At 44.7% G+C, this 13,212-nt stretch overlaps 1 protein-coding gene across 1 annotated transcript in view; it reads right to left on the reverse strand.

Moving 5' to 3' along the window:
• Positions 1–13,212, reverse strand: part of LOC126203155 (lysosome membrane protein 2-like) — a 426,168-nt gene that overhangs the window by 14,857 nt on the left and 398,099 nt on the right. The window lies entirely within an intron of this gene.

The raw sequence follows: 13,212 nt of genomic DNA on the forward strand, positions 1-13,212 counted from the left end.
ATCAGTTGTCGAAAGGAAGTTATATGAAGCCATACCGACGATATAATATTTGTATGTACAAATTACATTATTTAAGTAATAGGGAGTAAATCGTACACACACACACACACACACACACACACACACGCACACACACACACACACACACACACACGCACACACACACACACACACACACACACACACACACACACACACAAACAAACAAAGGACAGTGGACAGTAGCAAAAGTTCGATTTATACTTAGTGGATGAGTTCTGTATCACACATGCTTATCATTCAATGTTTGTTTCCGCCCACCCTTATGGTATCTGTGTATATGGACTTAGCTGTGAGCCTACAGGACTGTTCAGTTTATCTGACATTACTATACACTCTTGGGAATTTTAACCGGGGATCAGCATAGAGAGTTCTGCCTACGGTTCCGTGGGTAGAAACGGTTAGTTCATATATTTCAGGGAAAATAGACTTGTGCAAGTCATATATTTTATATGACTAATAATAAGAGAAGCAGAGCTAGGGTGTGTGTGTGTGTGTGTGTGTGTGTGTGTGTGTGTGTGTGTGTGTGTGTGTGTGTGTCGTCCTCACAGCTTTACTTCTGCCTGTACCTCGCCTCCTACCTTCAGAACTCTCCTGCGAACCTTGCGGAACTAGCTGTGAGGACGAGGAGTGAGTCGTGCTTGGGTAACTTTGATTTTTTTTTTTGTGGGGTTTAAGGGCGCTCAACTACTGAGGTCATTTGCGCCCAGTCACAGTTGTTAGAGCACATGGAATCTAGTAAAACTCAAGGGGAGGGGGGGGGGGACACCAGAAAGTCCTGACAAAGATGCAGATAAAATAAGTAAAAAAGTTAGATGTCTTTGGACAAGCCAGTCAAAGTTATAAAACGCAGAACACGAGCAGCTGCTCGAGCGTCATCAGCTAAAATATCCAGTAAAGTAGATGGCAGGGACAGGACAACACGAGATTGAGTAAAGCGGGGACACGACAATAAAACATGGCGCACTGTTAATGCTTGAGCACAAGGGCACTGCGGGGCTGGGTCACCGGAGAGAAGGTAGCGGTGGCTAAACTGGCAATGCCCAATCCACAACCTGGTCAGAAGGACCTCTTCTCGCCGAGATGGTCGGGAGGAGGTTGCCCAAGCAGTTGGGAGCGGTTTTACTGCCCGGAGCTTGTTTCCTTGGAGGGATGACCAAGCATCCCACCACAACGACACAAGCCTCTTACAAACATCCCCACAAACGTCAGATGACGGGACACAATGGGAGGCTGGCCGAGGCAGGAGGACTGCAGCCTTGGCTGCAGCATCTGCAGCCTCATTCCCAGGCACTCCTACATGTCCGGGAACCCACAGAAAGCTGACAGGAGAACCATTATCAGCGAAAGAATGGAGGGACTGCTGGATCCGTTGCACCAAGGGATGGACCGGATAGGGAGCTCAAAGGCTCTGAAGAGCACCGAGTGAATCAGAGCAGAGTACATACGATGAATGGCGGTGGCGGCGGGCACACTGAACGGCCTGATGGAGAGCAAAAAGCTCGGCCGTAAAGCTGGAACATTGGTCGAGGAGCCGGTATTTAAAGGTGGCGGCCCCGACGACAACGACACAGGCGACACCATCGTCAGTTTTGGAGCCATCGGTGTAAATAAAGGTGTGACCGGCAAGTCGAGCACGAAGTTCGACAAACCGTGAGCAATACACTGCAGCCGGAGTACCCTCCCTCGGGAGTGAGCTGAGGTCGAGATAAATAAGAACCGGAGACTGGAGCCAAGGTGGTGTCGGGCTCTCACCCTCTCTGAAGGTAGTAGGGAGGGCAAAATCCAATTGTCGAAGCAGGCGACGGAAGCGGACTCCAGGGGGCAGCAGGACAGGCACATACAACCCGTACTGACGGTCGAGAGAATCTGCGAAGAAGGACTGGTAAGAGGGGTGGTCGGGCATAGACAACAGCCGGCAGGCATACCGACACAGCAGTACGTCGCACCGGTAGTCAATGGTAATTCGGCAGCTTCAGCATAAAGACTCTCGACAGGACTAGTGTAGAAGGCTCCGGTCGCAAGACGTAACCCCCGATGGTGGATGGAGTTGAGACGGCGTAAGAGGGATGGCCGAGCAGACGAGTAGAAGAAGCTCCCATAATCCAGCTTCGATCGGACTATGGACCGATACAGGCGAAGCAGGACAGTGCGATCCGCTCCCCAAGATGAACCACTAAGAACTCTGAGGACATTAAGGGAACGTGTACAATGGGCCGCCAAATAAGAGACATGCTGAGACCAACAAAGTTTCCTGTCCAATGTGGGGTAGCTTTGATGGAAGAGCACTTGCCCGCGAAAGGCAAAGGTCCCGAGTTAGCGTCTCGGTCCGTCACACAGTTTTAATCTGCCAGGAAGTTTCATATCAGCGCACACTCCACTGCCGAGTGGAAATCTCATTCTGAAAACAAAATCTACCCAAGCGTCAATTTTCGGGTTTTTTAAGTCAAAATAGCTGTATTATTATTACACAAACCTTCATGTCACTCGTTCCCGTGAAATTTCCTCTCACCTCGTGCAGCAATATACGGGTAAAGTTCATCGCATTTGTTTACTTGGACGATACACTTTCTCCCTCCTAATGGATTAGGTTCCTGTATCATTTTCTTGGTGGAGTTCTTTGAAGACGCGCGTCTGATCATTCGCGATGAGGAAACGTTGTCAACACGCTGGTGAGCCAGCATATTCTGAAGGTGCCACCTGAGATCATCCCTGTGCAACATTTCAGGGAAAGACTTCAGCCTGGGTACCAAGGTCGTTTCCTTCAGATGGTGCTTTGTGAGACTTATCTAGTATTACTGACTGAATGCGTTCGGACATGACGCGTATATAGACAATTTACGCAGTAATCGCAATGGAGTTTAAGTAACTAACGAGTATTACCATCCTAATTAAAAAGATGTGTTTAGTTTTAGTTTTAAAATGTAAGTCGGCTTTTTCCGATAGTATGTTGCTATGTAAAATATCTAGCAATAACTACTACAAACCCCCTGAAGCTAATAATAGTGTGCTTGGATGATGGATTGGACAGCCAATCCTTGACACGAGTTTGAAACAACATTTGGCTCTCGGAACCTCTAGCATTATTTCGCTGATAGGATGGTGCTCCCTGCCTGTCACGGTTTCGTAGCTCGAGAACATGCTATGCAGGTGTTCAAGATTTGTTACTTACTAATACATTCGTTGCGTGGCCACCTTCCTTAACAAGGGCTGCTTTCATACTGTCAGTATCAAGCAGTTTTTTTGTTTGCCACATTTCTCACCTACAAGATCCATAACAAGATCACTTGTTAGCAGCTCCACCCGGAAGGAGTACTATTTTCACCAGCAATGACTTAATACAGATGCCAGTCAAACATTTGTAACGTATGAAGTAACTGAATTCAGGGACCCAGAGTGTGATAGTTAACACCGAGTAAGCTTCAGGCGCAAGCAAAGCTCGCTTCAGGCCTACCGAACTATTTTTTCACTCACCTGTATTTCATTCAAATTACAAATTAAAAATGGTCGAAATCCTTTTTAGTGAATATTACACACAGTTAATCGTTCTTTTGGCTTGTAACTTATGTTACTTTCGATTTGTTGCTAATGAACATTTTTTTTTAATTTACTGACAATCTGAACTATATGACCTCGTATCTTTAGCGCTACATAATTGGAGGATAAATAATTTAAACCTACCAGCGTCTTTGCTTTATAACAACTTCCCTCTTGTGTGCCTGAAATCAGTCACGTAATACTTTAATTTCACTGTGTATTATTTTATTTACAGTGTGATTGTGAAGTGTTTACGTCAAATGTGTTCGTAAATGCAGAAAACGCGGGAAAAAATTTGCGTACTTCGCACCACCACCACCACCACCACCACCAGCAATAATAATAAACAAGCGAACAAGGAATGACAGAAAACATAAAAAACGGTTACTCAATTTAATGTTGGCTCACAGGCATGATTTACAAATTTACTGAAAATTTAAACCGAAACAAAAATATATCCAGTCATCAACATGCTCACCCTTGAAACAGAGGATGTCTCTATAATCTTTTACCATTCAGGTATATAGCTACAGTTATTTCTGTTTCTCCGTAAGCAGAACGTACGTTTTTCTATCGTGAAAGTGAGAAATACACCACTTTTATGCATTATCATGATTCTAAGTAAGTGAAACATTTTTTATTTCTGACATTTCTGAGCTGTCTCATAGAAAAAGAAGCTTTGATAATGACCACACAGCATTTGCTCAATCAACTTTTAACTACTTAAAAAAAAAATGGTAGCTTCTCAGCTGGGATACACTGAAGTACAGTCTTCTAAAATGGCTTGCGGTCTCTCTGTGACTAGCAATTTGAAAATTTGTCGTAAGGACTATGGGACCAAACTGCTGAGGTCATCGGTCCCTAGGCTTACGCACTACTTGATCTAACTTGAACTAACTTAGACGCCCGAGGGAGGAACCGAGCCTCCGATGGGGGCAGCCACGCGAACCGTGACAAGACGCCAATAGACCGCACGGCTACCCCGCGCGGCATAGTGTAGCTAGCAACTACCTGTTCCGCAGAAGTTTTGTTCAACAGTGACAACCGTACTACTACTACTACTACTACTACTACTACTACTAATCTCGCTCCGCCTGCAGTCACCAGCACCCGTAATGGCAGCGAAAGCCTGAAGATTGTCTGAGGAAACGGCCGGAACACTTTGCTAACAAATAAAACACGTGAAAAGGCGATCAAGATTCTCTACTGATTCTTAGCATTTTATACCGATCACTGAGCTCCAATCACAGAATGCTTTCTAAAATGGTCCAATGGAGGGTGCCCGAACGATTACATCAGTATGCAGTGTATCCCACCCTAGCTACAATGGAGGCTCGCATTCTTGCACGCAAGCGACAATAAAGCTTCCGAATGGCATCCTGCAATAGACTGACCAAAGCAGTTTGCGCCTATTAATGCAATTCGGCAATGGTTGTTGCAGTCTATGGAACAGGAGTATGTTTCCGTTTCACAATTTCCCTGAAGTGGTTAAGTGGAGAGAGACCTGATGCTCTAGCAGGCCAGAGAAGTAGCATTACAGCGTTAACACGTTATATGGCGTTCATATATGAACGTGCATCGTCCAGTTGAAAATTAACATCACTTTCGTGCCTTGGAAACGGCAGTAGCACTGGGGTGACAACCTGAGCAATCTTACAGACACTGGTTCCTTTACACTGCAGAAACACCAGATTTGACCGCGAGTTGGAACTGGTGGCTTCCCACGTTGTGAGGCCTGGGATGGGATCTGTTTATCGTCTGCACCAGCACTCCTCAATAGGCCAATCATCCCATCTACGCCGTAAACATGTAACGTCCATCACTCGTATACAGACAACCTACTCTCATCACTGAAGATGACAGAGCGTCATTCTGCCTTCCAGTCAACTCTTTCACGTCGCCAGAGCAGCCGTGCTCGATGGTGTCGTGACGTCAGTGGCTGTCTTGCCAGAGGCACTGGTCAGCTTAGTGCTGATGCCAACCGACTGTTCCCAGTGGTCCTCGGCTGAACATATGCCCCCAAGATCTTCTCTGGATAAGGTTCGGTCGGCCACCGCTACTCTAAAAACTCGTCGATATTTAAGTGCGTTTGTGTTACGTATGTGACCAGAACATATTCTACAGACGTGGGAATGTTCCCAAGCGCCCAACACGAGCAACAATCCGTCGATGCGTTCGTTCAGCTTCCCGTAGGCACACAATGCGGCCCCGCTGAAGTGGCTGCCGTTATTCAACAGGAGTACGTACGCGTCGTTTGGGCACGGCTATAAATAAACGAAAAATATATCTAGTCAAAAAAAGTAGGTAAGAATTCTCTTGCTTCCTTCCTGAGAGAGAATCTCCAGTCGTTCCAAATAGCGATGTCAGTGTAACCCAGATTTGGCTTGAATTCAAAGAAATAGTATCCACAGCAATTTCGAGATTTATACCAAATAAATCAAACGACAGATGAACTCCCTTCGTATACCTACAGGTCAGAACACTGTTGCGGAAACAAGGAAAAATTCGTGTCAAATTTAAACAAACGCGAAATCTCTAGGACTGGCGATCTTTTACGTAAACTCGAAATTTAGCATGGACTTCGGTGCGAGAGGCTTATAATAATTTCCTAAACGAAACTTTTCTCGAAACCTGGCAGAAAATCCAGAGAGACGGTAGTCGTATGTAAAGTATGCTAGTGGCAAGACACAATCCATGCCTTCTCTGCGTGATTGCGATGTAGATACTATGAACGACAGTGCTGCTAAAGCAAAGTTACTAAACACAGCCGCTCAAAATTCCTTCACCAAAGACGACGTAGTGAATATTCCACCATTAGAATCAAGAACAGCTGCAAACGTAACTTAGAAGTAGATATCCTCTGAGTGGTGAAGCATCTTAAATCAGTCACCAAAAGCACGTCTTCCGGTTAAGACTGTATACCAATTAGTTTCCTTTCAGAGTATGCTGATGAGATAGCTCCATAGTCAACAATTATATACAATCTCACTCCGGACGAAAGACAGGGAAGTTGCACAGGGCACACCAATATACAAAAAACACAGTAGAAGTAATCCACTAAATTACAGCCCAATATCAATAACGTCGATATGCTGCAGGATTTTGGGACATTTGTTGTGTTCCAATATTATGTATTACCTCGAAGTCAGTCTACTGACTCACAATCAACACGGATTTAGAAAATATCGTTCTTGTGAAACACAACTAGCTCTTTACTCAAACGAAGTATCGAGTGCTATTGACACGGGATTTCAAATTGATTCTGAATTTCTGGATATCCGGAAGGCTTGTGGCACTGTACCACACAAGCAGCTTGTAGTGAAACTGCATGACTAATGGATATCTTTCTCAGTTATGTGACTGGATTCGTGATTTCCTGTCAGAGTGGTCACAGTTCGTGGTAAATGACGAAGTCATGGAGTAAAACGGAAGACATTTCTGGCGTTTCCAAAGTTAGTGTTATAGGCCCTCTTATGTTCCTTATCTATAGTCGATACACGATTTAGTAGACAACACGAGGAGCCGCCTTAGCTTGTTTGCAGTTGATGCTGTCTTTTATCGTGAAGTAAATTCTTCGGAAAATCACAACAAATTGCAAAACTCTTTGCAAAAGACATCTGTATGCTGCGAAAATTGGCAACTGACCGAAAAAAATTAAAATGTGAGGTGATCCACATGAGTGCTAAAACGAATCCTTTAAACTTTGGTTTCAAGACAGAAAAGCGAAATTTAAAGACCTTAAATTGATCTAAATAGCTAGGAATTACAATTACGAACGCTTTAAATTGGGAACACCACACAGAAATCTTTTAGGGAGGCGAACCGAAGACCGCGTTTTATTTGCGAAACACTTAGAAGATGCAACAGATCTACTAGACTGCCTACACTACGCTTGTCCATCCTCTTCTGGAGTACTGCTGTGCGGTATAGGATCCTTAGAAGATAGGATTAACTGTGTATATGGAGAAAGTTTAAAGAAGAGCAGCACGTTTTGTATTATCCCGAAATATCGGAGTGTCACGGACGTGATACAGGATTTGGGATGTGCATGGCGTTTTTCGTAGCGGCGAAATCTTCTCACGAAATTTCAATCAGCAACTTTGTTCTCTGAATGCGAAAATATTTTGTTGACGCCGACCTACATAGAAAGAAACGACCATCATAATAAAAAAGTGAAGTCAGAGCTTGCACGGAAAGATATAGGTGCTCATTTGTTCCGCGCGCTGTTCGTGATTGGAATCAGTATTATTGTCAACGTGGTTCGATGAACCTTCTGCCAGGCACTTAAGTGTGATTTACAGAGTATCCATGTAGATATAGATGTAGCCTAGAATGAATCTTGCAAACTGTAAACTCGGCACAGTTACTGTCTGCAGAGGAAGGACAGGGGGTGCACAGACAACTCTAGTGAGCGGCATCTGATCGCCGATGACCGTGACAAATGAATCGCAGCTACTACAGCCTCTCTGTATCCACATATATCCTGGTACCACTGAACACAGTCCTAGAGGATATTGTATTTTTTATATTTTCTGGCATTACATTAAACTCTCGAGTACATACATGATGGGCTACAGGGACATTTTACTGCTGATATGACATCTAATGCACCAATATGGTCGAAAGATTGACAGGTCGAGACAGCTTGTACCTTGCTCTCTGAGATCAGACACCAGTTTTCTGAGTTTTCCTGTCTAGGGTTACCTTAAAGTGAAATCTGCAGCAATCTTGTTGATACGTTACAAGAACTTGAGCAGTGAATTGCACATAGTTGTCAAAATTACTAGTAGATCAAAAAACGTTCGAAAGAATGCTTAATCTCAGCAGAGATTAGTACAGTACGGCCTCCGAATGCGAGGGCGACAACTGAACACTTTTTATCAGCAGTACGATTGGACAGTGATTTGTAATATGTAACGTGTGGAAGTAGTACTGTATTTCTTCTTGATTTATGGCTTCGATGAAATTACATGGGAACTGGTCAAAGTTTACGTCTCGAGTACATTTGTGTTGTACACCGTCCAGTCACATTTATGTGAGCACCGCCTGTCTTCGACGTCAACTTATAATAACCAGTCACAGACGGGAGGTAGTACCCGTTGCGAGCTAGCATACCAAAGATGATTGGGCTCACTTGTGGTTCCTCATCGTCGAAATGTCTTGGCTGAAACTCGTCTAGGGGTTGAACCGCACGTGTCGCATTACACGCCCTAAGTTAGACAATTGTGACCCTTTGGTTAAATTGTCTGGTTGATGGCAAGTTTGCGAAATTGTATGAAGTTAATATGAAATGTAACAACAGTAATAGTAATATCGGGAACTAAATTACCGAGCCATTCATGGTGTAGGCCACGCAGTTCCGATTTGGTTAGAATAATGTTTATTCAGTAAGCAAACTAATGGTGAATGTGGTCATATTTAGAATAACTGTTACACTCGAGCGCATATCCATTTGACACAGTTCGATCATTCACAATCTCAACGCGAAATACAAGTTCGATACTCCACCTCGTTAACTATGCGAAAAGTTGGAGTTCACACCAGGCGAGCGGCTGTTCACCGATCAGAGACTAAATGCCGTGGTATCACACAACGCGAAATTTTCTAAGTCGTTTTCACTTCCTAGCTACCTAAAATCCGACCGTCCGCTTATGTATCTCCATCCGTACTGTACCCTTTGCTGTCTCCAGCCGAAACGTAACCTAACCTAACCGCGCCTTCACCAGCACTCTGTCCGTCCCCAGCCGCGTTTCCCGCGTGCTGAACATCGCCGCTTAACTGACTAGGGCAGTTCCCTTTCCTAAAGCCGTCCATCTGTTTGGCTACATTATTTTACATTTTAACGTATTTAAATAATCAAAGCTTGACCACTTTCACGTTCTACATAAAGTAACAATAATATACATTGTATAATAAAAGATAAATTCTTTTACATAAAACCAATTCAATTTCCTTCTTAACTTTGAATGTCACGGCCAGTAGCCTTGCACCAATGTGCTTTCTGGTAGGTAAGTAAGTAAAGAACGAAAGTACCTATTAGGCACTAAACTTTGCAGCAAATATTCTATTACCTAATGATTCAATAAGGTGTCGTGCTGTCCTCCTCCAATGTGTTGTGTGGAGGAAATGATGATCTGATGCTTAACTGAAAATACTGATAATTTAAATTTACTATCTCTTTTAAACAAACAAACTTACAGAGTTGATATTCACAACGTTTGTCATTTTAATGATGCGCTTCTACGAGGTTCACTGCAAAAGAAATGCACACTATTTTTGTAAAAGTACTGTTTTTATTATGCATGTAAGAAAGTTTTACAGCGTGTAGATACATCCTTCCCGCTAGTTTTCAAAGTTAGTTAAACCTGTTCCCGTGAGTGGCGCCGTCACAGCATGTCTTGAAGATGGCTGCTACACTTGACGTTCGTCAGAAGCAACGTGCTGTCATAGAATTCCTGTACTGTGACACGGAGACAGTGGGAAACATCCACAAGAGGTTGAAAAAGGTGTGTGGAGATGATGCTGTCGATAGCAGTACAGGTAGTCGGTGGGCAAGCAGGTTACGTGATGAAAGTGGGCACGGAATTATTGAGAATTGTCCTCGCAGTGGCAGGCCTCGTACTGCTCACACTCCGACAATGTGCGGGGAGTTAACGAATTGTCACGCTACGTTGGGATAGTGGAAGGAAGTGTTTGAAGATGACGACTCCCTTGTGCACGCTGCCCAACAGTGGCTCCAACAGGTTGGTCCAGAATGTTACCGTGCGGGTATACAGGTGCTGGTTCCAAGATGGCGTAAGGCAGATGAGAGGGATGGAAATTATGCGGAGAAATGAAAATATTGTTCCTAAAGGATGTATCTACAAGCTGTAAAACTTTCAAACATGTAGAATAAAAGATTTAAAAAAAATAGTGTGTATTTCTTTTGGAGTGACCCTCATACATGAAGTGTCGATCGTTCAGATCGACCAAGGCGTTCCTATTTTAGCATTCAGGTCTTTGTTACGAAACTTGTTAATTTCACTTCAACAGTAAATCCTAAAATATTATAGATATGATCAATATTCCAGTTTTATTGGGATATCCATGAAATTTTATGGAGGATGGCAGATTAAAATTACTGTGGCTTCATCCCTTGCATTACTACAGAATTAAATAGTTTTCATAAATGTTTCCCTTTATGACCGATCTTAGGCCCGCCATATTTAACACTGCTACGTCTCCTTGGCCACGAACGGCTTCTACTGGGTTTCCTTATGACGTAGGTTCTCGTCTGTCTCACTCGCTTACTACAGCGCTTAGGCCTGCCGGCACGGTAGCTCAGCGTGTTCGGCCAGAGGGTTAGCTGCCCTCTGTAATAAAAAAAACTGAGCTAATGGCTCAACAACGAACTGGAACGGGTGTCTTTCGACGTCTGCCGAGAGCAGATACAACGAACGGAAACGAACAAAATGAGATTAAAAAAAAACACACATCTGTGAGTTTCCCCATCTCGTGGTGAATCTGTGCCCTTTGTGGGACACGGTCTCAACAACAGGGTTCATTTCACAATTCCTGAAGGCTCACACTTTTAGACACACATTTAAATGAGAGCGAAGTGCTCGTTAACTCGCACCCTAGCAGTGGAGGGTACATGAAGCGTGTCGGGTGGGACGCGGAAAGCAGTGCTGTCGTCGTCGTTAAGCGGAATTGGATCTATGTGCGTGTCGTCCCAAAGGGCGTGATCATTAGCTTTCAGGGCAAGGGTGGATGGATCTGCCAAATGGCTAATTTTCTAAACTGTTCAACTGTCGTTACGTTTGAAGTATATCCTATTTATCAAAATGGCGCTATCCGAAACTGGAGCGAGGCATCTGTTGTACCACAGGCCGTGGATGACAAGGGTGGACGACAGCTGCAGAGAAGTGGATGGGGGAGCAGACGAGTGATGACTGAGCAGCTGCCTGCCTTGAACCAAGGGGCTAGCAACAGTGTCTCCTGCTTCCGGGCCTCACCAACAGGCGCCTGGTCCATGCACCCATGCTGTCTGCTGTTCATCAATGTACGCCAGTACCACAACAAGCCGTCCACAGAGTGTCAGGTGGCCATTGGCGTGCGCATCGTGAAATGTCAAAGGAACAATCGTCGGAAGGGTATAGGATGGAGGAGGGAGCATTATGGTCCGTGTAATGTTTTTGTGGCATTTCTTGGGTGACCTCGTCAAGCTGGAAGGCACAACGGACATTGAGACCACGTCCAACCTTACATGCAGTTTGTTTTTGCTCGGCATGATACATCTACCGGCAGGATAATACTGTCTGTCACCGAGCTCGCATGGTACCTGCGTGGTTCGAAGAGCACCAGAATGAGTCTACCATGCTCCATTGGCCACCAAATTCCCCGGAATTAAATCCAATCTATAAACTGTGGGACCAGGTCGATCGGGCTATTCGCACCATGGATCCTCAGCATGCCTATCGATGCTTTCCGAAACCTCAGCTACCCTTTTCCTGCACGCTTGGCAACATTCCACTCTGCAGAAGGTGGTTATTAACGCTTTTGACAGATTATCACATTAATGTAACTGTACAGCGTATTATCGTATACCTATTAATTATGATTCACCCTGTAAACATGGTCTGCCTCCTAAGTGACCTCTTGTGTCGCTTAGGCCATAAACAGGTCCTTTTCATTTTCCACAATACGTGTTGTTGTCCGGTACCCAGCTAAATTATGGAAGTTCGATGGATAAGAGAATTGAGTCTATTTTTGTTATACGGACATTAGCAAATATCGACAAATCTTTGCCATTTACCGGCGGATATGATATCATCCGCCTGTTTTCGATGATTGCAGATTAAAAAGGGAAAAAACCCCTTTCAGCCTACTGCTGCATGTTTCTACCACGAAATTTTCAGGGCGGAGAAATTTCAGTAGTCTAATTTACTGCAGCGACTTCTATCCATTCAAATCCTCAAACAATGTTGCCAGCTAAAAGCTACGTGCGATTTTAACGTTTATGTACTGATCTCAAGTACCTTTTCTTCACGTTAGCTGAAGAACGTTCAGTTTGTGTTTCGTCTGCCATGGAGATGCAAGCAAGTCCTATAAAATTAAAGGAACTTTATTATGACAGAAACTGTACCAACGTTCTCCAAGCACACTTTTCCCTTGTACTGTATGGAACTGGCGACCTAGAAACGATAGAGAGGCTTCATCCCTGCGTTAGTCCTCAGTGGTTCACAATCCCACAATAGACCACAGCAGTCCACCCACCCCCTTCCGCTCCACAACGAATGCAGGGTTATTGTGCAGTTCGGCCACCAGTGGACACCAAACCCCCCTCCCCCCCCCCCCCCCACCCTAGTAACGTCTCATACCAGGCCAGTGTAAGCCCAGATGTTTGCGTGGTACAGTGATGGTGTACGCGTATGTGGAAACAGTGCTTTCGCAGCAATAGCCGACACAGTGTAACTGAGGCGGAATAAGAGGAACCAGCCCGCATTCGCCGAGGTAGACGGCAAACCGCCTTAAAAACCATCCAGACTGGCCAGCACGCCGGACCTCGACACTAATTCGCCAGGCGGATTCGAGCCGGTGGCCGGCAGGCCTTCCCGCTCGGCAAACAGGGTGTTGACCGCCCGGCTAGCCGGGCTG

This window comes from Schistocerca nitens, chromosome 9 (genome assembly GCF_023898315.1).
Source record: "Schistocerca nitens isolate TAMUIC-IGC-003100 chromosome 9, iqSchNite1.1, whole genome shotgun sequence".
Classification (NCBI taxonomy): Eukaryota; Metazoa; Arthropoda; class Insecta; order Orthoptera; family Acrididae; genus Schistocerca; species Schistocerca nitens.